Here is a 21,841-nt window from a genome sequence, read left to right on the forward strand (position 1 = left end):
GATCACCCAACATTTTTGGTGACGGACGCGGACACGCAAAATGCAGACCAACTAGTGGCTAACGACTTAGATGTAATTTTGTACGACGATTACGATATTCTCTAGTGCGAACTTTCAGCGCAACTGCATACGTGTTTTCGATTCGCGATACACTGAGGCAAGGAATTTGAGACCGAAAGCACCTCAAAAACTGACAGTGGGCCAGCGCCGTCAGCGCCTTCGCAGACCGAGGGGCAGTGTGGGAACGCTGCCATGGCGAGTGGCATCGGAACCAGCTGCGGAAGAAGACGACGACGACGAAGGAGGCAGCAGCGGCACGAGCGCGTTCACGCGGTCGCGCCGACGGGCGGCGTGCGCTCGGAGCAAAATTGGCCAACTAATTAATACCTGCGCTCCTAGCGTGAGAGCCGCCGTAGCCCAATGGACAAGGCATCGGTATTCTAAACCGAAGATTGCGGGTTCGAGTCCCGCCGGCGTTGCACTTATTTTGCGTTCGCGCTTCTCGTTTTTTTTTGCTATACATCTTCATCTGTGCCACCTAAAATTGTCAGCGAAGGAAAGCACCAATAAGAGCATACGTCGTCTCTTACTTTTGCTCCTGCCGAGATGTTGATGAAGCCTTGTACATGCCTTCTTCGGTTCTTACATGTTGTTTCTACAGTAAGTCTCAGATATTAAAGCTTATTTTTGTACACGATTTTTATCATCGGCGTCGCCATCCGTATTGTTGTGAGGGGTAGACTCTGCAGCATTCGCATTTTAATGAGACAACGCAGTCAATGTTTGATCTGACTTTTAAAGAAACTTGAATGTAGTTAGTTCTCGGGAGCTAGCTTTATCCACCTCAAGTATAGATGATGAAACCCGCTTCTTGGAAACTCCGAACCACTCATCTTGTTCGGCGATTCTTGTTGTCGTGGTTGACCTGAATTTTTGTAGCACCTATCCACAGTTTGTATTTGGCGATGAATTGCGCGTTTAATTATGGTCTATAAGCAGAAGGGAAATAACAATTTGATCATTGCAATTTTAGAAATTACACTTTCTGCAAGTAAAAAAGCAACCGCGACACATAACGCAGGCATTGCTTTTTCGTTTTCATTTTGCCTGAAGACATGTTCGATGTGCACCCTGAAAGGCAACGAGATCAGACCAGCCAGGAACGCGCTGTGGAAGTTATTTGCAAAGAAAAGCCCCTCAAATTCACCTCAGTAGGCGGCCGACGAATGCGCTGTTCTTAAATATTTTTTCTTAGCCTTTGGCAGTTTTTTGACATTCTTTTCCCTGGCATGTCGGCGTGTATAAATGTGACTTTATTATATTCGCTTGTAGCCTTTGAAACCTTATTCAAGTAAGCTATAGCATTAAACGCTGTTTCATAATTACAAACTTAAGGATGTCGACGAGTTTACCAGGTGTTAATGTCGTTGACACGACTGTGTGTTCCTGGTAGGTTCGAGGAAGAACATGTTTTTTTGCGACATCATGGCGAGAATGTTTTCTGATTCTAGGTTATGGTTCCGTGCAGTTAACAGTGGTAGCGGCAGAAAACGAAATCGATCCAGTGATTGGCAAGAATTTGTCTCCTCGAGCAAGATCAATCAGTTTACGAGCTTAACATAAAATTGATATAAATGTCTTTTTCGGCGTACTTCAGTTAGCAGAATTTTTTGCAGATGTAACGACATTCTCGTACAGGGAGAAACATTTATGTCTCTCTCCGTAGGGCATCTTCCTCTTAGGGTGAAACCACTAGGTACCTGCCCCATTGGCTCACGCTATTCCACGTGCCTGTTGGATAAGTGTTCGCTGCTTCTGTGGATCTGAGGTGATTCACGCAGCATGAAAGGAGGAATTTGAGGCTACGGGGGGGGGGGGGGGGGGCTTAATTTGGTGTTACCCGGAGGGTGTGGGCATTCAAAGGATAAGTGTTCCACAGTGGGTTTGCACCCCAAAATCGACTATTTGAAAGAAATTGTGTTGGGTAGAAGATTGGAATGGCACAACCGTAGGGTAATCAGCTAGCTTGTAGCCATCGCTAAAGGCATGTGTGCTTACAGCATATGCGCTTAGAGCTCATCGGCCCTTGCAGTGCCAGCGGAAACATTGACGACGCCTGGAGGATTGTTATTCGTGGCACTGCCATACTCCTTGAAATTGTAAAATTCCCCATTTTGTGAGGCTCCTTCCGGCGCACAGACTGTGTAGTTCTTTCTGAAGGAGCCTATAAATGCGAAAATAAAATTATGCAAGCACCATCGAAGTCCACTGTCAAATATATGAAGCTTACACTGCATTCTAATAGAGTGTAGTTTTCTTTGTGTTCTTTTATTGTTTAGTGGGAGCGTCATCCTCTCGTGCCACTTTTGTACGGTTGTACCTCGCAGTCTCGCGAAGCGAAACGCGCGCTAGTGCTTGAACACCCGCGCTACCGTGCGTCTCGCTTTTGCCGTATGTAGCAGTGTTATTTAGATTTCTCGTCTACGAATAAATGTGCAAGAAATTCTCACCCATGAATAGAAACACCGCGTTTCGGTGACGTATCTACTTGGTGGAACACTGCGGGAGAGGTCACTGCCTCTGTAGTCTCCAGCACACACTGTGTGGCAGGCTCGGTCGCATTCCGGAAAAGATGAATGGGTAATCTTTGATTACCGATGACTCCGTTCGCTTGGTGCGGATTCCTGAAATGGTGATCTATGCTACATGTGTTTGCTGCGATGCACTGTACTAGATGAGGTGTGGCAGGGCCCCTTCTGACTACAGCTTCCAGCATGAATTAAGGAACAACAATTACGTCACTATCTTTCCAACAAGAAGAAGGGGGCTGGCACACTGAGTATCCCACTCTCGCATAGCAGTTTAAATATGGATAAGGTACCTCATAAAGGCTCTCCAACGCAATTAAAGCTTTTATTTGGGATACCTCGAATGTTGTATGCATGCTTGACTGCAGAATCTGCAGAAAACAGTATATGGGTCAAACAGAAATCTCGTTTCGAATACGCTTTAATAACCGCAGATGGCATGCTAATACGCTTCCTAAACTACCATTATCAACAAATATTCGCTTACCACAGCAGTCTTTCGAAAACTCAGGGCCACCATTATCGGAGCAGGCTTTCATTCCCATCACGATTGCGAAGTCCACGAGTCTTACCTAATCTAAAATTTTAGCTCCGTGTCATCTGGCATCAACGAAAGCACAGGCACACTACTTTTTTAACTCGTAGCGCAGCTCAGGAAGAGCAAAGAGGAAGGTGGAAGTAGTAATGAAAGGGAACGGAGAACAGAGCACTCATTCCGTTCTCCATTCCTTTGCGTTGCCGCTTCCACCTTCCTCTTTGCGCTTTCTGAGGTGCGTTACAGTCCGCAAAAGTCACGACATACCAACTCGCCCAAACTGCCACGCTTTTGACAGGCACACTAACCAGCATTCCTACTAAGCATCTTTCATATTAGCGGTGACGCCCTACGTATACCATGAGACGCAGCTTTCTTTCAAGAACCCTCTATTATTCTTTCCTTTTTTTTCGCTGTTGCGTCAATTCGTTGTCACATAATGTCATAGTCTCCAGACGACACTGCATTCCACTGTACACATGCCAATAAAAGCCCTGATCATTCATCCTGTGCTAATTCAACGTACGTCGTACTCTTTTTCTTCATTATATTGTTACGGGGTAGTATTCCCAATGACGAAGAGCCGAGCAGGAAGAAGACGAAGACGATGTTTGAAAGCTAGCGCGGGCTGTGTCAGCTAGCGCGGGCTGTGTATATATATATATATATATATATATATATATATATATATATATATACATGCTTCATTATATATATGCTGAATTAGGTAATTCGTCAAGAATAATGAACAAACATCTGAAGCAACCAATTTAGGCAAAACATTCCAATTAGAAATTTGGAAACCGCTTTGCAAAACGTCCGATTAAATAGTTTCTAACTTTCTGTATATTATTTTTTAAATTTTTTTTACATAATACTGCAGACCCCATGTGGTCCAAGCAGGAAGGGCACATAACACGGCATATTTGCAAACGCCATAAAGTTATTACATAGACAAAAGGTTTGACACATGACACAAATGAGCGAAACAAGTCAAAGGAAATACATTGCACATCAATCGCACATCAAAATTCATTGCTAAGATGTCTTTCAAAACTGTCACTTGAGGCAATCTGTTCAGGCAGTGCATTCCAATTGTTTATTGTGCGTGGAAAGAATGAGTATTTAAACAAGTTTTTTCACAAAACATCTTGTTAGGGCATGGGTATGTTGGTGACGGGTTTTTCGTGTAGTTGAAGGTGTAACCTAAGGTGAAGAAGAAATTCCAAACTTTACCTGGATGAGTGAATGAAGAAACGTTAATCGAGCAATTTTCCGTCTTATATGAAGAGGTTTAATTTCGTTGGAGGCAATTAAAGCAGATGGGGAATCAGTTTTCTTGAATTTATTGTAAATGAAGCGCTCAGCCCTTCTTTGCACGTTTTTATTTTTGTTATATGTTTTTTGGTGTACGGGTCCTACACTATAGCCGCATACTCAAGTTTGGGCCGAATAATAGTGTTATAGGCTAATAGCGTAAAGTGACTGGGTGCTCCTTTGAGCTTGTGTTTCAAAAATCCAAGTTTTTTAAATGCAGATGAACAGACGTAATCAACATGGTCGCTCCAGTTAGGCTGTGAATTTATTTAAACGCCTAAATATGTGTATTTTTCGACTTCCGAGATAGTAGTGCCGTAAGCAGAGTAACTAAAGTGGATATAACGTATTTTTCTTGTCATGCGCAAAAGCACAGTCTTATCAGAATTGAAGACCATTCCTGATCTGTCACACCAGACCACAATTTTGCGGAAAGCATTATTCAGTAATATTTGGTGAGCCACAGAACTTATTGGGGTGTACAGCATGCGGGCACCGGCAAATAAAGCAATTTTAGCATTTCTATCAATGGAACACACAATGTCGTTTATATAAACCAAAAATAACAGTGGACCTAGTAAACTTTCTTGGGGCACGCTAGATGTCACTGGAAGTAACGTGGAAGAGATGGCACCAATATCCACAAACTGTGTTCGATTTTGTAGGTAGGAAGCAATCCAGTTTACTAAGGTCAAGCGCACGCCTGTTAATTTCAGTTTTTCAAGTAGTTTATTATGGGGAACGTTATCAAACGCTTTGCTGAAGTCTAAAAAAATTATGTCCAGCTGTCGAGATTTATCTAATACGGAACTAAAGTTATGGATAGGAGTAACTAACTGGGTGACAGTTGAAAAACCTTTCCTCAAGCTGCATTGAAATGGAGACAAGCCTCCTTTAGAGTTTAATATTTCAAGTATGTGGTTAGCGATAATGTGTTCGATAAGTTGGCAGCAGGTACACGTACACAATCACCGTACACGGACGGTGATTGCTTAAACACGCGCGGTCCCCTTTTTTATGCAAAGGCACAACTCTGGCTGTTAGCCAGTCGCGGGGCAATGAAAAAGACGATGAGGTGTGGGGTTCTCCTTCGTGTGCTCTTGGGACAAAGGAACGACAACACACAGTAGTGCAAACAATCACAAGGGCATTTATTGCACCTTTCATCGATCAATGCCTGCTAGCCGAGTTGCTATCCACAAAACATGCCGATGGGCGCGCCACAAATCTAGAAGTGCGACTCACCGCGACCTGAAGTGAGCGAATATGTTCGCCCCATGCTGGATCCCAACGCCTGGTCGTTCGCGTGTATGGTCACGCGAATCGGGGCGCGTTCGAAGGCGGCCACGCGTGGCGGTCTCGCAGAAGCATCGGTCGCCGCGCGCGCGATATGTCCGCACTGTTTGCCGACCCGCCGGGAAAGAGGGTCGCTGCACGTGCGGCACGGCACGTCCGTCCCGCTTGCTGTCTCGAACCCAAAGAGAGAGCGCCTTGTCTCTCCCGCACCCAAGTAACCCCGCAGCAGCGCAACACTAGCGCCATCACTCGGACTGCGGTTAAACCACATCGACCGCGCGGACGCCACGCAGGCCACGCGGCGAAGCGGGATTACAGGAGACGCGCTATGCGGGAAAAACATCAGGGGAGGCGTGAGGGTCGCGCATCCCCACAGAGTATAAACAAAATTTTTGTTAAGAAATGAGCTAATTATTCAGCATAATGGCGTAAGAAGGCGTTTGGTATGTCATCTGAACCACGCGAACGTTTGGTATCTAACCGGAGTAGGGATTCAACAACGCCGTCGTAGGATAAAGTGATTGATCCTTCAGGTGGAAGGTCAAACGCATGATCATTGGCACTTTATTCAGAAAATACAGAATGAAAGTAGGCATTGAAATACGTAGCAATTGATTGAAGACACGTAATCACGTTGTTATGCACAGTCATTTGATTTATTTGCTTGTGGGAAATTCGAAGGTGATCCCGAAATTTCTGGGGATCATTTCGTATAAATTGTGGAAGACTCTCTGTAAAGTAATGTTTTTTTGCTGATTTAATGCTAGAAGAAAGCTCTTCTGCTCAAATAGCTAACTGACTAGAACTGCCGTTTGTTAGACTTTTTCAGCCGTTTAAGCCTTCGTTTTAGGTGAATAATGTGCCCATTGATCCAGGGATTTGCCTTATTCTTTAAGCGCTTCTTCTTATCGGGTATGAAGTTATTGATACAGTATTTACAGTGTTCCTTGAACGTGCTCTATAACTGTGTGACACTGGTTCCCTCAAAGCTTTCATAAGCCAATTCCAAGTAATTAAGGGTGGATTAATCCAGTGCTTTTGAATAATGTTTAACGTTCTTATGCTTTGCTATTTCTATACGTCCGTGGACTACAGGTACGACTACGAGATACGACTAAGATACGACTACTAACTTGTGATCAGATATGCGGTCATGAGCAGATACTGAGTAATCACAAATAGAGCGTTTTATGAATACTAAATCCAAGATTGACTCAGTAGAACCATGTATTCTATTTGGTTCGGTGACTGTTTGCTGAAGGTTGTAGGACAACATTATATCATAGATAGCGTCAGCATTTTCAGAACATCCAAGGTTTTCGTTAAACCAGTTTATGGCTGGCAGATAGAAATCCCCTGCAAGTATCAAATTTTTATTTTTGTAGTTGAACAAAAAATCCTGTAGCTTATGCAGATAGTCCAGGTCTGAATTAGGGGGCTTATACAGTGCACATAAGATGAAAATGTAGCCAAGATACGTGATTTGCAGGGCAAGGCTTTCATGGTTTTCTGGTGAATTTAGAATTATAGCGGAAACATTCGGTTTTAATAAAATGGCTACGTCACCTCCTCGTGACCCCCTCTAACGACTAAATACAGTGTATGGTGGAGGAAAGATGCAATCATTAGTGATATCACAGTGAAGCCAAGTCTCGGTTATAACAACTATATCAGGGCTGTGAGTAAACAGAGCGATCTCAAAGGCATTTGCCTTGCTCACTATGCTTTGGGCATTTATGTTTAAGATAACATGGTCACGAAGAGCTGGGTTATCTAAGGTGGTCTTTCAATCAGAGTTACTAGAAGAGAGAGGAGAAAGGCTAATCCGTTGTTCAGTTGAATCATTCCAAGCGTACATGCTGTTGCCGATTTTGAGCTTGTCAAGAGCGAGATAAGCCTTCTTTACATCCTTCCTTTCGGTTTTGCAAGATTCCCAGAGCAATTTTCGTTTCCTTAGTGTCTCCTTAGAATAATCATCTTGTATGGAAAAATCCAAACCATTAAGTTTACTAACTTTTGCATACAGGGCCTTTTTTTCATTAAAATCTTGGGAGAATGCGATTACAGGTCGGTTTGAGTTGTTATTTGCTTTTCCTATTCTATGAATACGGGCAATGGATGACGTTGAGACACCAATGTGCTTTTCAAAGACCTCAGAAGTCACCTTATTTTTATGTTCCTCTTCAGTTTCAGAGGTATCTTCCATTATGCCATGTATAATCAAATTCCAGCGATGACTACGATCTTCCAGGTCACTGAGCTTTTGATGTTGCTTGGAAAATGACTGCTTTATCGAATTCACATGCTGTTCGATTGGAGCAAGTGGTTCAATACCGGCCTTGAAGTCGTCAAACAGATCTTCTATGCGATCTAGTCTAGTTGCTAAGGAGCTGAGAGATATATCTAGCTTACTTTGGAAAGCTTTCAGTTCCGAAATTTCCTGCTGTATGATGGTTTGGAATTCCACGATTTTATCGAACATTTCCTGAACAGGGGGGCCAGGGTTGCTTTCTACATCACTGCACAAGAGCAGTTTGCACACAATTAAGCATTCATATGCAATACACATCAAACGCTGCTGGCACGGCAGGCCCAGCAACACACGGTTATTGCTTCTGCATGAGGAGTAGCAACCAACCTGGATAAGCAGAAGGGCAGGCATGCTTAGAGCCAGTTTTCCGTGTGGTCCGCCGTGCCCAGTGAATTCGAAGCTCTGGGGATCTGCTCCTATACCAGTTGTTGAGGATGACGTCACTCCCCAACCGAAGTGGCCGGCAGGGGGACGGCTGAGCCTTGCTCTGTCATGGTCAGGGGGATCGGTGATAGTTGTATCACCTGATACTGGCAAGCGGGTGTGTTTGTAGCACGTGTCGTTTTCATCGGCGAAGCCAAGCAGCAGAACATGGATAAGCAGAAGTGGAGGCATGCTTAGAGGCAGTTTTCCGTGTGGTCCACCGTGCCCAATATTAGTGATTTTCAGCTAACTGCGGATGCCGCACGAAATAAAAGAAAAAAAAATTACCGACGATTACGTTACTTCCTAATGCGAAATTTGAGCGCAGCAAATAAGCTGTTTCACCTTTTCGATAGATTGAGGCAAAGAAATCGAGCAACACATGTATGCGCTATCACAGAATTTTTTTTTTATTTTTCACACGTATTCCTTTAACAAAGACTCCACTAACAGTTCTTGACAGTCATGAAGGAAGCTTTGTGGTCGGAGAAATAGACTGATATATGTTCGACTTGGTACACCAATGCTTGATTCTCAAAGACGAGATCTATACAAGTGCCTCGCGAGGTTGTCACAGCCGTGGGACGCGTTACGAGCGAGAGGAACGGGATGTTCTCCCGCATAAGTGTTAGGAAATTGCTGTTTGTCTTTATGTCGACATTAAAGTCCCCCACTACTAACATCGGTGTGGATCGATGGACGGTTAATGCGAGTTGCAGGAAGTGCTCGACGTCTTTCGTGAGTGCGGTAGCGGACTCACGAAAGCGGTATCAGTCGGTCGCTGCTAGCGCTGGGGGGATGAAAGGGGGGCGGAGCTGGTTACGAGGCCGACGATAACGCCGACGACGACGCGAAACCCAGGAACGGACGCCAAAGAGCCATTTGTGTAGGCAGCCCTCCTCCACAGTCTCTCCTCCTCCCTTCCATCATCCTCCCTCGCCCGGAGATCCGACAGCGCGCATGCGCGGCGGCGGAGCAGATTCGTCGGCGAGTTGGTTACGAGGCCGACGACAACGCCGACGACGACGCCGACGACGACGCGAAACCCAGGAACGGACGCCAAAGAGCCATTTGTGTAGCCAGCCCTCCTCCACAGTCTCTCCTCCTCCCTTCCATCATCCTCCCTCGCCCGGAGAGCCGACAGCGCGCATGCGCGGCGGCGGAGCAGCAGATTCTTCGGCGAGCTCGTTACGAGGCCGACGACAACGCCGACGACGACGACGCGAAACCCAGGAACGGACGCCAAAGAGCTGCGCTCTAAAATGGAGGACGCTTAAGCTTCGCCTTCAAGAGTGGAACGCGATAGCGTTATCGAAGCGCCCAAACGCCGTGATCAGCACGGACAGCCTGGCCGCGACGCGCCATGAAGGCGGACGTTATCATGGGGCGAGTGGCGCGCCGCTTGTCGGAGCAGCGCCGTACATTGCGAGGAGGGGGTCTTCTGTGTTTGCCGCAAGATGGCTCTGCATGTGCGCCGAGCACAGAAGAAATGTAGCGTAAACGAACTTCACTACTGGTGTAACTGCGATTCTGTCATTTACATGCTCATAAATACCGATATAAACCGCAGTATAACTTTCTACGGCACGTTTGTAAGGCAACACCGCATTCAATAGAGGCGCTTTTGTCCCGGTTTTTTAAATTTTTCGTTCACGGCCAAAGCCGCCAACGCTAACACCGACGACACGGGCTTTTCCGCGACACGAGCTCCTTAACGCCGTCGCGTTAAAATTACGGCGTGACAGACCCACTTGCGCACTGTGATTGCAGCGCTCCCAAAGTCTCAGCCCACAAATGAACGTGGCCTTCTGCAGGTCGTTTCTGCCGCTTAAAAGGCGACAGGAAAGTGACGAAGGCGTCGGTTGTGTGATGTACGCCAGCGATGCGCTTCCCTCGAGGCGGTTCATGATAGCGATAAGCGGACTCAGCGGGAGCACACTCGGCGAAATGCAATGTTCGTTTGTGCGCGGAACGATTGGGAGCAGTACAACCGCGACGCGGAAGCGAGCATGTGACGTGGTGTTCATTTTTATTTTGAGTAACTATGTAAATGTTCATTACGTAATCTTTGTTATTTACCCGGCTTGGCGGAGTTGAAAATATTATCACGACATATTTCATATGGCTCGGAACAATACTGCGCCAATTCGACACGCGTAGCGCCTATGTTTCTTGTCTTAACACTTGGTCCAAGTTATTTGAAGCACCGAGTAGTCTTTAGTCTTAAAATTTTTTTCGACTACTGTTGATGCAGGGTGTCCCAGCTAACATAAAATTAGCCAAGCTCTTCAACGAAGAACAAGACTAAAAAATACGGATCCGATTTTAAGACCTATGGTGCTCATCTGTCGCAGATCTGACCTGTTGTCTTGGTATAACAGCATATCTCGCACCGTGTTTTCTTTTTTAAATATTTTATTGTCAATGACCACAGCTTGGCTAGAATAGGGGGCACCCGCTATGCCAGCTAAATTGACCGCACCTTGCCAACTATGTTTTGCCCGGAGATTTTATTCCGATTATGTATCAAAACTCGCTACTGAGCGTTCTTAATAATGAAACGTGTACTTGCATGTCGTTTTCGGGTGACCGCTTTTCACTGCCTAACAAATGTTATCGCTAGGCGCGGGATGAGCGCGCACGTATCGGAAGTTTCTCAAATGTTATCGATGGTTCTATCCGCAATTGTTTGCACCGAACCTTGTGTAATCTGATTTCATGTATGCACCACGCGAACTGTGTAGAACTTTCTGAAAGACACGCGGGCACCAACGATTATTCTGGAACATTCGATGACTGGTGTATAAAAGCCGACGTGATTGACCCACTGATCAAATTTTCGACGAACGCCGCCTGTGTTCGCCGCTGCCACCATTCTAATGCCATCTTCGGCTGGTTGTTTCTGAGCGCTCTGGAGCGCTCTCGCGAGCGGCGTTGTCTTCGGCTGTTTGAAACAGGGTGCGCGCCCTGCGTTCGGCTGGTTCATCTCGATTGCTCTCCTCCATCTTCGAGCGCTCTGAGGCGCTCCGAGCCCCGTCGTCGGAGCAGTCGTCGAGATTGAAACGTCATCGCCGCGCTGCCTGCCGCTGGCGATGGCCCACCGTAACCTAGGCAACCTAGGCCGCTGCATGCTGGCGTCTCGACGAACGCTCGTCCCGCCGGCGCGTCTGCCGGTTTTCCCGGCAGCGCCGGAAGCTTTGGATAGACGAAACGTTGGACGTTGGCAGTAGTCACGTGGTTTCGCATGTGCCATTTCCTCCGAGAGCGAGCCGCACGTTCGGCTTGCGCGCTTGTGCTCCGACTCTGAGCTCGGGGAACGCCGGATCTGCCCGACTCTGCTTCGGAGGATGGAGGCGACCAGTCGAAGATACCATTAGAGTCTAGCCTGTTTTTTAGGGCACAAGTTCGCACAATAAAACGTTAGTTTCGTCATTCCCAGTTTTGCTGCTTTCTTCACTGTCACAACTACGTGACAATAAGCAGTCTATTGGAAATGGCCATAAAGCTGTATTACATGCACTAAACATATGGCAACTGTACATTGAGAATCATGAATGCGGAAGCAAGTAGTCAAAAAATCTCAAATGCATGTAGCCGCGAATCTTTATGCAAGGCGCGCCTAGGGACAAACGCATACAACACGCGCTAAGAAACCTCCTCCTTAGTGCCTAGGCAGAGTCATATATTCAAGGAGCAAAAGCCCCGATATTTTCTCTCTCGCGCCCGCTCTTACTCGCGCCTGCGCACAAACGTCGGGCGATCCCTCAAATGAACATTATGGTCAAGCCCACCACTGAAATTACGCTCTCTTCGCGTGAATGCGACGACCGAAGGGAAACCTGCCAGCGCGCTCAAATCTCGGAGGTCATGTCCTGTTGTGTGACTTCAGCGCTCAGAACACTGTTTAAACGCAGCATCAATGTTATAACTTGGCGCCGTACATGCAAACGTTGTTAGAACGGAGTACTTTCTCGGCGCTCGCAGCTGAAACTGAGCCGCTATTTTGAAATATCATGTTCTAAAAGTTGTGCTTAATTTCGTTATTAATGTTTTCGCCTGGCAGCTCACACTTACCGCTGCCTAACGGCATCACAGTAGTCTGACTATGCGTGGGCTCTTGATGGCTAAGTGAAATCGATTAACGACGTAGGCAGCCAATATTCATTGGAAAATGCTATCTTTATGAGGCACACGCTTGTTACGTGATAATCTGCCAGCCCTCCGCTTTTCATGTTACATTTGCGCTTCAGTTTCTGCCAGTCAGGGGCCAGAAATATTTTTAGGAGTGCGTTCAATCACCCATTGCTCAAAAGAAATATTCAGCCAATTTCACTTTACTCTCGAGACCCCTGAACACTTGCGAGACAAAACAAAAGCTGAAAAACGTACGTATGCTATAGCGATCAGTATTATGCTCCAGAATTGAGACTTCTATGCCATCCTTGTTATTATACAACGAGCATTTTCGTTCCCCTCAAAACACGCATAACAAGAACGGAGCATAGCATCAGTCAATGGTGGTTCCTGACGCGTTGCCACACTTGTTGCTCGGGTTTTTTCTTCGTTGCAACCGCACATAACATTATTAGTCTGCCGCTTATCAAAAACAAAGTGAAGCTTTATTTCTAATAATAAATAAAAACGAGACTTACGATCCCTAGCTGCCCTTCTCCTCCTGAAGTGAAAAAGATATTTCCGCAGAACTTGGTGTACCGCAGCACAGTTCTAGAGGCGCTACGTCGGAAGTAGAATGTTTTAAATTTAGGTATTCTCTCTTCAACTTCAACAAATTAAGAAAGGGTCATTGAGGAAGCGTGACATAATTTAAAAGGAATGATCATAAATGACAAGCGGAATTACTTTAATGTACAGCTTCCTAGTTTTATGAAAACGTCTCCACGGAGATTCTGGAGGGCAATGACTCATTCTTCTTCCCTTTCCGATATGACTATGATAGGCGGTGAGAATCATTTCAGTCGTCTATTCACAAAGGATGAAGGTTATTAGCCTTCTTTTTACATGGATTTGCCTTCCATTCCTGATATTTTTATTTCTGAGCATGGTATATCTCAACTAATGTTAAAAATTGATGAGAAAAAAATCCCCTGGTCCAGGTGGTATACCAAATGCCTTCTGGTGTTCAAAATACTTGGAATTTTGTTTAGCAAACTGCTTCAGGATGGCATGCATCCGCATGACTGCAAAACAGCAATAATCAAACCCTTGCATAAATCTAGAAACAAGTATTGCATAAAAAATTATCGATCGATTTCTCTGACAACATGCAAAATTTTCGAACACATAGTCTATAAACATGTAATTGGTTTCCTTGATGAGCATTGGGTATTGACGTACACTCAACACAGCTTTCGGCAAGGCTCTTTCACAAGCATTCAATTACTAGAAAAAATTCACTATTTTGCCAACACAATAAACAATAGAAAACAAACCAACGCCATATTCACGGAGTTCAGTGAAGCATTCGGAAAAGCAGCTCACAGCTAATTTCTTTCCAAATCAATTTTTATATTCACAAATAATAAGCTAATGATGTGGATACAAGCATACCTAATGAACCATTCGCAATTCGTAAGGAAACACCAGGCTTCCTACTTATCATTATCTGTTCTTGCGGCATTCAGGGATCCGTGCTGGGTCCTCTATTATTCTTGCTCTATATCAATCGCATTGGCAGTAATCTATTCGTCAAATAGAACTTTAGGCGGATGACTGTATACTATATCACGAAATTGATTCACCCGAAGATCAAATCAGGCTAAATGCGACTTCGGAAAAGTAGTTGGAAGGTGCCATCAATGGCAAATGTCTGTTAACTATGAAAACACCGTCTGTATGATAATAACACTAACGGAAAAGCCCTTTTTCTTCCACTATTTTGCTCGGAACACTTATATTTCTAAGTTTTTCTCAGTCTAAATATCTCGGCCATACACATATCTCACAATCTTTCCTGTTCAAAACATACTCACACTGTAATGGCTAATTGTCTTCGCTTATTGTTCCCCCTCAGAAGGTGGTTAACATACTCGCCACCAGCTATCCGCCTCCTGGCATATAATACAGCAGTTCGTCTTACTTTAGAATATGCAATGATCATTTGGGACTGCTACAAAATATCAATATAGAAAAAATTAGAAAGAATTCAAAAGAAGCCTTCCGATTTATCTACAATTCTTACGGACGAATTTCTATGACAGAGATCGCTAAACATTGTGGCTTCTCTTCGATTACGGAACAAAATCATGTTTCCCCGAATAAAATTGTTTTTTCATTTAATGACTGGCAACCATTATATTGATACCCCGCACATTTTAACAAAGTTAACTGCTTACGCTAGACGTCATAAAGACTCCCTAGCAGTAAACCCGTAAACACCGCATAACAATTGCTTGAAATACTCTTATTTTAAAAGAACAATAGTTGATTGGAGTAAATTTCCCGATGAAGTCGTTACACCAAATTCTTCGTCCCGTTTTCAGGCGCACCTCCATTCTTGGCTCAATCGCACGTAGTTTATTTGCTGCTTTTTTCCAGGCATTCTGTTCTTTATTAATGTTTAATTCAAGCATCGCTATGATTGCTTGAATGGTATGTTTGTATGAATGTACTTGTACGTTCCCACCCTGCTGAGATATTGTAAAAGATCGCAGAATCTCTAAATTAAATAATATGAATAAATAAATAAAATCCGAGCAGGCAGAAAGAAGTTGAAACCCTATCGACTCTCGTCCGCAGACAGAAGTTACGCATTGTATCAACAAAAGAACAGTGTATAGAAAGGCAAAGTAGACTATAAGAAGTCTGTAGACTTGTATAGACAGCCTAAACTAATTTCTTAAGGGATGGTAGCAATGGGAGTAATGGTTTTTTTACAGCACGCTGGTGCCCATAGTAGTGCTACACGAACATTGAAATCAGTTGGTAGGCTGGTTCTTTTATCCGAAAGGCTTTGGACGTCTCTCAACACGTCGAAAGCTGCCGTCTGCGTAGCAGCTTGCGAAACAGTAATCTTTACAGGGAAACGTATGCGGGGAGCGCTACGTAATTCGTATTGTTGTCATGAGCGCCTCATAATCAATTAAGTCGTTCGGATGATTGTTTTGTACTTGTTCTTTCTTGAAACGTGCGCTGTTCGGTATGTTGTGTGCTTGATTCCAAAGAATGCATGCACGGTTCGTTTCACTTAGCTGACTAATTAAAGATTCTGCCCTAAGGGGGCACGAAGCACTGCTCCTGGCACTGCACCGCCGACGGGATCGGCCAACATTTTTGGTGACGGACGCGGACACGCAAAATGCAGACCAACTAGAGGCTAACGACTTAGATGTAATTTTGTACGACGATTACGATATTCTCTAGTGCGAACTTTCAGCGCAACTGCATACGTGTTTACGATTCGCGATTTACTGAGGCAAGGAATTTGACACCGAAAGCAGCTCAACAACTGACAGTGGGCCAGCGCGGTCAGCGCCTTCGCAGACCGAGGGGCAGTATGGGAACGCTGCCATGGCGAGTGGCATCGGAACCAGCTGCGGAAGAAGACGACGACGACGAAGGAGGCAGCAGCGGCACGAGCGCGTTCACGCGGTCGCGCCGAGGGGCGGCGTGCGCTCGGCCCAAAATTGGCCAACTAATTAATACCTGCGCTCCTAGCGTGAGAGCCGCCGTAGCCCAATGGACAAGGCATCGGTATTCTAAACCGAAGGTTGCGGGTTCGAGTCCCGCTGGCGTTGCACTCATTTTGCGTTCGTGCTTCTCGTTTTTTTTTCTTTACATCTTCATCTGTGCCACCTAAAATTGTCAGTGAAGGAAAGCGCAAATAAGAGCCTACGTCGTCTCTTACTTTTGCGACTGCCGAGATGTTGATGAAGCCTTGTACATGCCTTCTCCGGTTCTTACATGTTTCTACAGTAAGTCTCAGATATTAAATCTTATTTCTCTACACGATTTTTATCATCGGCGTCGCCATCCGTATTGTTGTGACGTGTAGACTCTGCAGCATTCGCATTTTAATGAGACAACGCAGTCAATGTTTGATCTGTCTTCTAAAGAAACTTGAATGTAGTTAGTTCTCGGGAGCTAGCTTTATCCACCTCAAGTATAGATGATGAAACCCGCTTCTTCGAAACTCAGAACCACTCTTCTTGTTCGGCGATTCTTGTTGTCGTGGTTGACCTGAGGTTTTGTAGCACCTATCCACAGTTTGTGTTTGGCGATGAATTGCGCGTTTAATTATGGTCTATATAAGCAGAAAGGAAATAACAATTTGATCATTGCAATTTTAGAAATTACACTTTCTGCAAGTAAGAAAGCAACCGCGACACATAACGCCGGCATTGCTTTTTCGTTTTCATCTTGCCTGAATACATGTGCGATGTGTACCCCGAAAGGCAACGAGATCAGACCAGCCAGGAACGCGCTGTGGAAGTTATTTGCAAAGAAAAGCCCCTCAAATTCACCTCAGTATAACTATAGGCTGCCGACGAATGCGCTGTTCTTAAATATTTTTTCTTAGCCTTTTGCAGTTTTTTGACATTCTTTTTCCCTGGCATGTCGGTGTGTATAAATGCGACTTTATTATTTTCGCTTGTAGCCTTTGAAACCTTATTCAAGTAAGCTGTAGCATCAAACGCTGTTTCATGATTACAAACTTAAGGATGTCGACGAGTTTAATAGGTGTTAATGTCGTTGACACAACTGTGTGTTCCTGGTAGGTTCGAGGAAGAACATGTTTTTTTTTTGCGACATCATGGCGATAATGTTTTCTGATTGTAGGTTATGGTTACGTGCAGTTAACAGTGGTAGCGGCAGAAAACGAAATCGATCCAGTGGTTGGCAAGAATTTGTCTGCTCGAGCAAGATCAATGCGTTTACGAGCTTAACATAAAATTGATATAAATGTCTTTTTCGGCGTACTTCAGTTAGCAGAATTTATTGCAGATGTAACGACATTCCCGTACACGGAGAAACATTTATCTCTCTCTCCGTGGGGCATCTTCCTCTTAGGGTGAAACCACTAGGTACCTGCCCCATTGGCTCACGCTATTCCACGTGCCTGTTGGATAAGTGTTCGCTGCTTCTGTGGATCTGAGGTGATTCACGCAGCATGAAAGGAGGAATTTGAAGCTACGGGGGGGGGGGGGGGGGCTTAATTTGGTGTTACCCGGAGGGTGTGGGCATTCAAAGGATAAGTGTTCCACAGTGGGTTTGCACCCCAAAATCGACTATTTGAAAGAAATTGTGTTGGGTAGAAGATTGGAATGGCACAACCGTAGGGTAATCAGCTAGCTTGTAGCCATCGCTAAAGGCATGTGTGCTTACAGCATATGCGCTTAGAGCTCATCGGCCCTTGCAGTGCCAGCGGAAACATTGACGACGCCTGGAGGATTGTTATTCGTGGCACTGCCATACTCCTTGAAATTGTAAAATTCCCCATTTTGTGAGGCTCCTTCCGGCGCACAGACTGTGTAGTTCTTTCTGAAGGAGCCTATAAATGCGAAAATAAAATTATGCAAGCACCATCGAAGTCCACTGTCAAATATATGAAGCTTACACTGCATTCTAATAGAGTGTAGTTTTCTTTGTGTTCTTTTATTGTTTAGTAGGAGCGTCATCCTCTCGTGCCACTTTTGTACGGTTGTACCTCGCAGTCTCGCTAAGCGAAACGCGCGCTAGTGCTTGAACACCCGCGCTACCGTGCGTCTCGCTTTTGCCGTATGTAGCAGTGTTATTTAGATTTCTCGTCTACGAATAAATGTGCAAGAAATTCTCACCCATGAATAGAAACACCGCGTTTCGGTGACGTATCTACTTGGTGGAACACTGCGGGAGAGGTCACTGCCTCTGTAGTCTCCAGCACACACTGTGTGGCAGGCTCGGTCGCATTCCGGAAAAGATGAATGGGTAATCTTTGATTACCGATGACTCCGTTCGCTTGGTGCGGATTCCTGAAATGGTGATCTATGCTACATGTGTTTGCTGCGATGCACTGTACTAGATGAGGTGTGGCAGGGCCCCTTCTGACTACAGCTTCCAGCATGAATTAAGGAACAATAATTACGTCACTATCTTTCCAACAAGAAGAAGGGGGCTGGCACACTGAGTATCCCACTCTCGCATAGCAGTTTAAATATGGATAAGGTACCTCATAAAGGCTCTCCAACGCAATTAAAGCTTTTATTTGGGATACCTCGAATGTTGTATGCATCCTTGACTGCAGAATCTGCAGAAAACAGTATATGGGTCAAACAGAAATCTCGTTTCGAATACGCTTTAATAACCGCAGATGGCATGCTAATACGCTTCCTAAACTAACATTATCAAGAAATATTCGCTTACCACAGCAGTCTTTCGAAAACTCAGGGCCACCATTATCGGAGCAGGCTTTCATTCCCATCACGATTGCGAAGTCCACGAGTCTTACCTAATCTAAAATTTTAGCTCCGTGTCATCTGGCATCAACGAAAGCACAGGCACACTACTTTTTTAACTCGTAGCGCAGCTCAGGAAGAGCAAAGAGGAAGGTGGAAGTGGTAATGAAAGGGAACGGAGAACAGAGCACTCATTCCGTTCTCCATTCCTTTGCGTTGCCGCTTCCACCTTCCTCTTTGCGCTTTCTGAGGTGCGTTACAGTCCGCAAAAGTCACGACATACCAACTCGCCCAAACTGCCACGCTTTTGACAGGCACACTAACCAGCATTCCTACTAAGCATCTTTCATATTAGCGGTGACGCCCTACGTATACCATGAGACGCAGCTTTCTTTCAAGAACCCTCTATTATTCTTTCCTTTTTTTTTCGCTGTTGCGTCAATTCGTTGTCACATAATGTCATAGTCTCCAGACGACACTGCATTCCACTGTACACATGCCAATAAAAGCCCTGATCATTCATCCTGTGCTAATTCAACGTACGTCGTACTCTTTTTCTTCATTATATTGTTACGGGGTAGTATTCCCAATGACGAAGAGCCGAGCAGGAAGAAGACGAAGACGATGTTTGAAAGCTAGCGCGGGCTGTTGCCTCTTGGTCAACTGCGGCGTATTGCCTTGTAAATATACTCGTAAATAGCTTTTCGTCGGTGTCTTCCTACGTAACATATTTGGTGGAGGTGGACGTTCCCTGTACCTCGTCACGGAGCTTCGCAGTGGACGGTACGTCGAGCCTACCTTCATGGCTCCCGACGACGCCAACCCGACTCCACCGGCTCCGACACCTGCTGCCACTTCGACGACCTACATCACCCTCTCCGCTCCTCGTGAGCCTGGCGTATTCTCGGCAAAAGATGGGGAAGACGTCGAGGATTGGATCAGCCCTTACGAACACGTCAGCCGCAATAACCGGTGGGACCTAACTATCATGCTCGCCAACGTCGTCTTTTACCTCGGTGGCACACCTCGAGTTTGGTATCGGACGCACGAAGATGAGCTGACCAGTTGGGATTCGCTTAAGCAAAAGCTTCGAGACTTGTTCGGCAACCCGTACGGTCACCAACTTGCCGCGCAGAAGGCGCTTTCCGGTCGTGTGCAGACGTCAACGGAGCCCTACGTCACGTACATTCAGGACGTCTTGGCTCTATGCCGCAAAGTTGACGCACACATGACTGAGTCCGACAAGGTCTCCCACATCCTCAAAGGCATTGCCGATGACGCCTTCAACTTGCTCGTATTTAACAACGTCGCGACGGTGGATGCAGTTATAAAAGGGTGCCGCCGCCTGGAATTCGCTAAAAGCCGACGTATCGACCAACAGTTTGCCCGTCTGCCCAACACCCCAGCGACATCTTCCTGCGCCGACGCTCCTCGTCCCAACAACACTGGCGATGTTACCAGGATTGTCCGGCGTGAGATGGAGGCCGCCTATCCGGCTGCGTTCGACTCCAGCCCCTCCAATGCACCTGCAGTCACTGTTTCCCTGATCCAGGCAGTTGTCCGCCAGGAGTTCGCCAACATGGGTATTCACACCATCTGCTCGGCCCATCGCCCTGATCCCCACCCGGCATCTTCGATTCCACCCCGTCCCGCACCTTCTTACCCACCACGTTTCCGCAACCCCTCTGAATGGCGCACTGCAGACGACAAGCCAATTTGTTTTCACTGCCATCGAATTGGGCACACTTCTCGGCACTGCCGCAGTCGCTGGACCAGTCTACATATACTGCCTACTCTCGCCCCCCAGGTGGCCTTTCTCGTCCCTCTGCTGCCCGCTCAGATAATGCCGCCACCGATTCTCCTGCGCCGCGCCGCCCCTATTCTCGTTCGCCTTCGCCCCAACGGCGACAATCTCGCTCTCCCCAGCCCCGTCGTTCCTATTCGCCGACTCCCTTCGGACGCCGCTCCCAGCCGGAAAAGTAGCCGATGCAGCGCCTCAAGGTGACGCTGCATTGCTCCCTACGCCACCAAATCCTCTCCTGACGTTGCCCACTCATCTGAACCTTCTTGACGTGCAAGTCGACGGTGTTCCTGTATCAGCTCTCATAGACACTGGGGTGCATTTGTCGGTAATGAGCGCGGATCTTCGTAACCGGCTGAGGAAAATTTTCACCCCCGCCACGACGCCTGTTGTCCGTGTCGCCGATGGCGGAACAGCCCCCGTAATTGGTATGTGTGCCGCCCGCGTCTCCTTCGCCGATCGCTCCACTACCGTGCTATTCACAGTCATCGTTCACTGTCCCCACGACATCATCCTCGGCCTCGACTTCCTCTCCGCACATTCTGCTCTCATCGATTGCTCCGCCAGTACTCTCCATCTCGACCTGCCTGTTCTGGATCCCGCTGAATAACACCTTCCTCGCCTCAGTTCCATCGGCTTCGTTCGCTTGCCACCTTCGGCACTGACTTACGTTGACTTCGTGTCATCCCCACCAGGGCCCGACGGTCACTACATCGCGGCTCCTATGCAAGACGTCCTCCTTACACACGGGATCACACTACCTCATACTATTTTATCTATTACGGCGAATTGCGTCTGCCTGCCAGTGGTCAATTTTGCCTTGACGACACAAGTGCTGCCACGCGGGATGTCTCTGGCCCAACTTTGCTCATTCGAGGATCACTCTGTTGCATCGATTTCAGTAGACGACAATTCAACCGATCCTCCTCTACCATCGCAGTCGGCAACTTGTACCATCGCCAACTTACAGAAAATGATTGCACCCGACATGCCGTCCGAGCACGCTCGTGCGCTCTACCGCGTTCTGATTTCCTACCATGATATTTTTGACTTTAACGATCGTCGTTTGGCCCAAACAACAGCTGTTAAACATCGCATTAATACCGGAGATGCCCCTCCTTTTCATCGCTGCCCGTATCGAGTATCACCGGCTGAGCGTCAAGTGATTCACACCAAAGT

General features: G+C 46.2%; 2 non-coding genes across 2 annotated transcripts; both read left to right on the plus strand.

Annotated features, from left to right (window-relative positions):
• The first annotated feature begins 406 nt into the window (after positions 1 to 406).
• TRNAR-UCU (transfer RNA arginine (anticodon UCU)) lies at positions 407 to 481 on the plus strand. The gene has a single exon. It is a non-coding gene; the product is annotated as a tRNA-Arg (tRNA).
• Positions 482 to 16,151: 15,670 nt separating this feature from the next.
• Positions 16,152 to 16,226, plus strand: TRNAR-UCU (transfer RNA arginine (anticodon UCU)). The gene has a single exon. It is a non-coding gene; the product is annotated as a tRNA-Arg (tRNA).
• Positions 16,227 to 21,841: the final 5,615 nt, after the last annotated feature.

This window comes from Dermacentor albipictus, unplaced genomic scaffold (genome assembly GCF_038994185.2).
Source record: "Dermacentor albipictus isolate Rhodes 1998 colony unplaced genomic scaffold, USDA_Dalb.pri_finalv2 scaffold_12, whole genome shotgun sequence".
Taxonomy (NCBI): Eukaryota; Metazoa; Arthropoda; class Arachnida; order Ixodida; family Ixodidae; genus Dermacentor; species Dermacentor albipictus.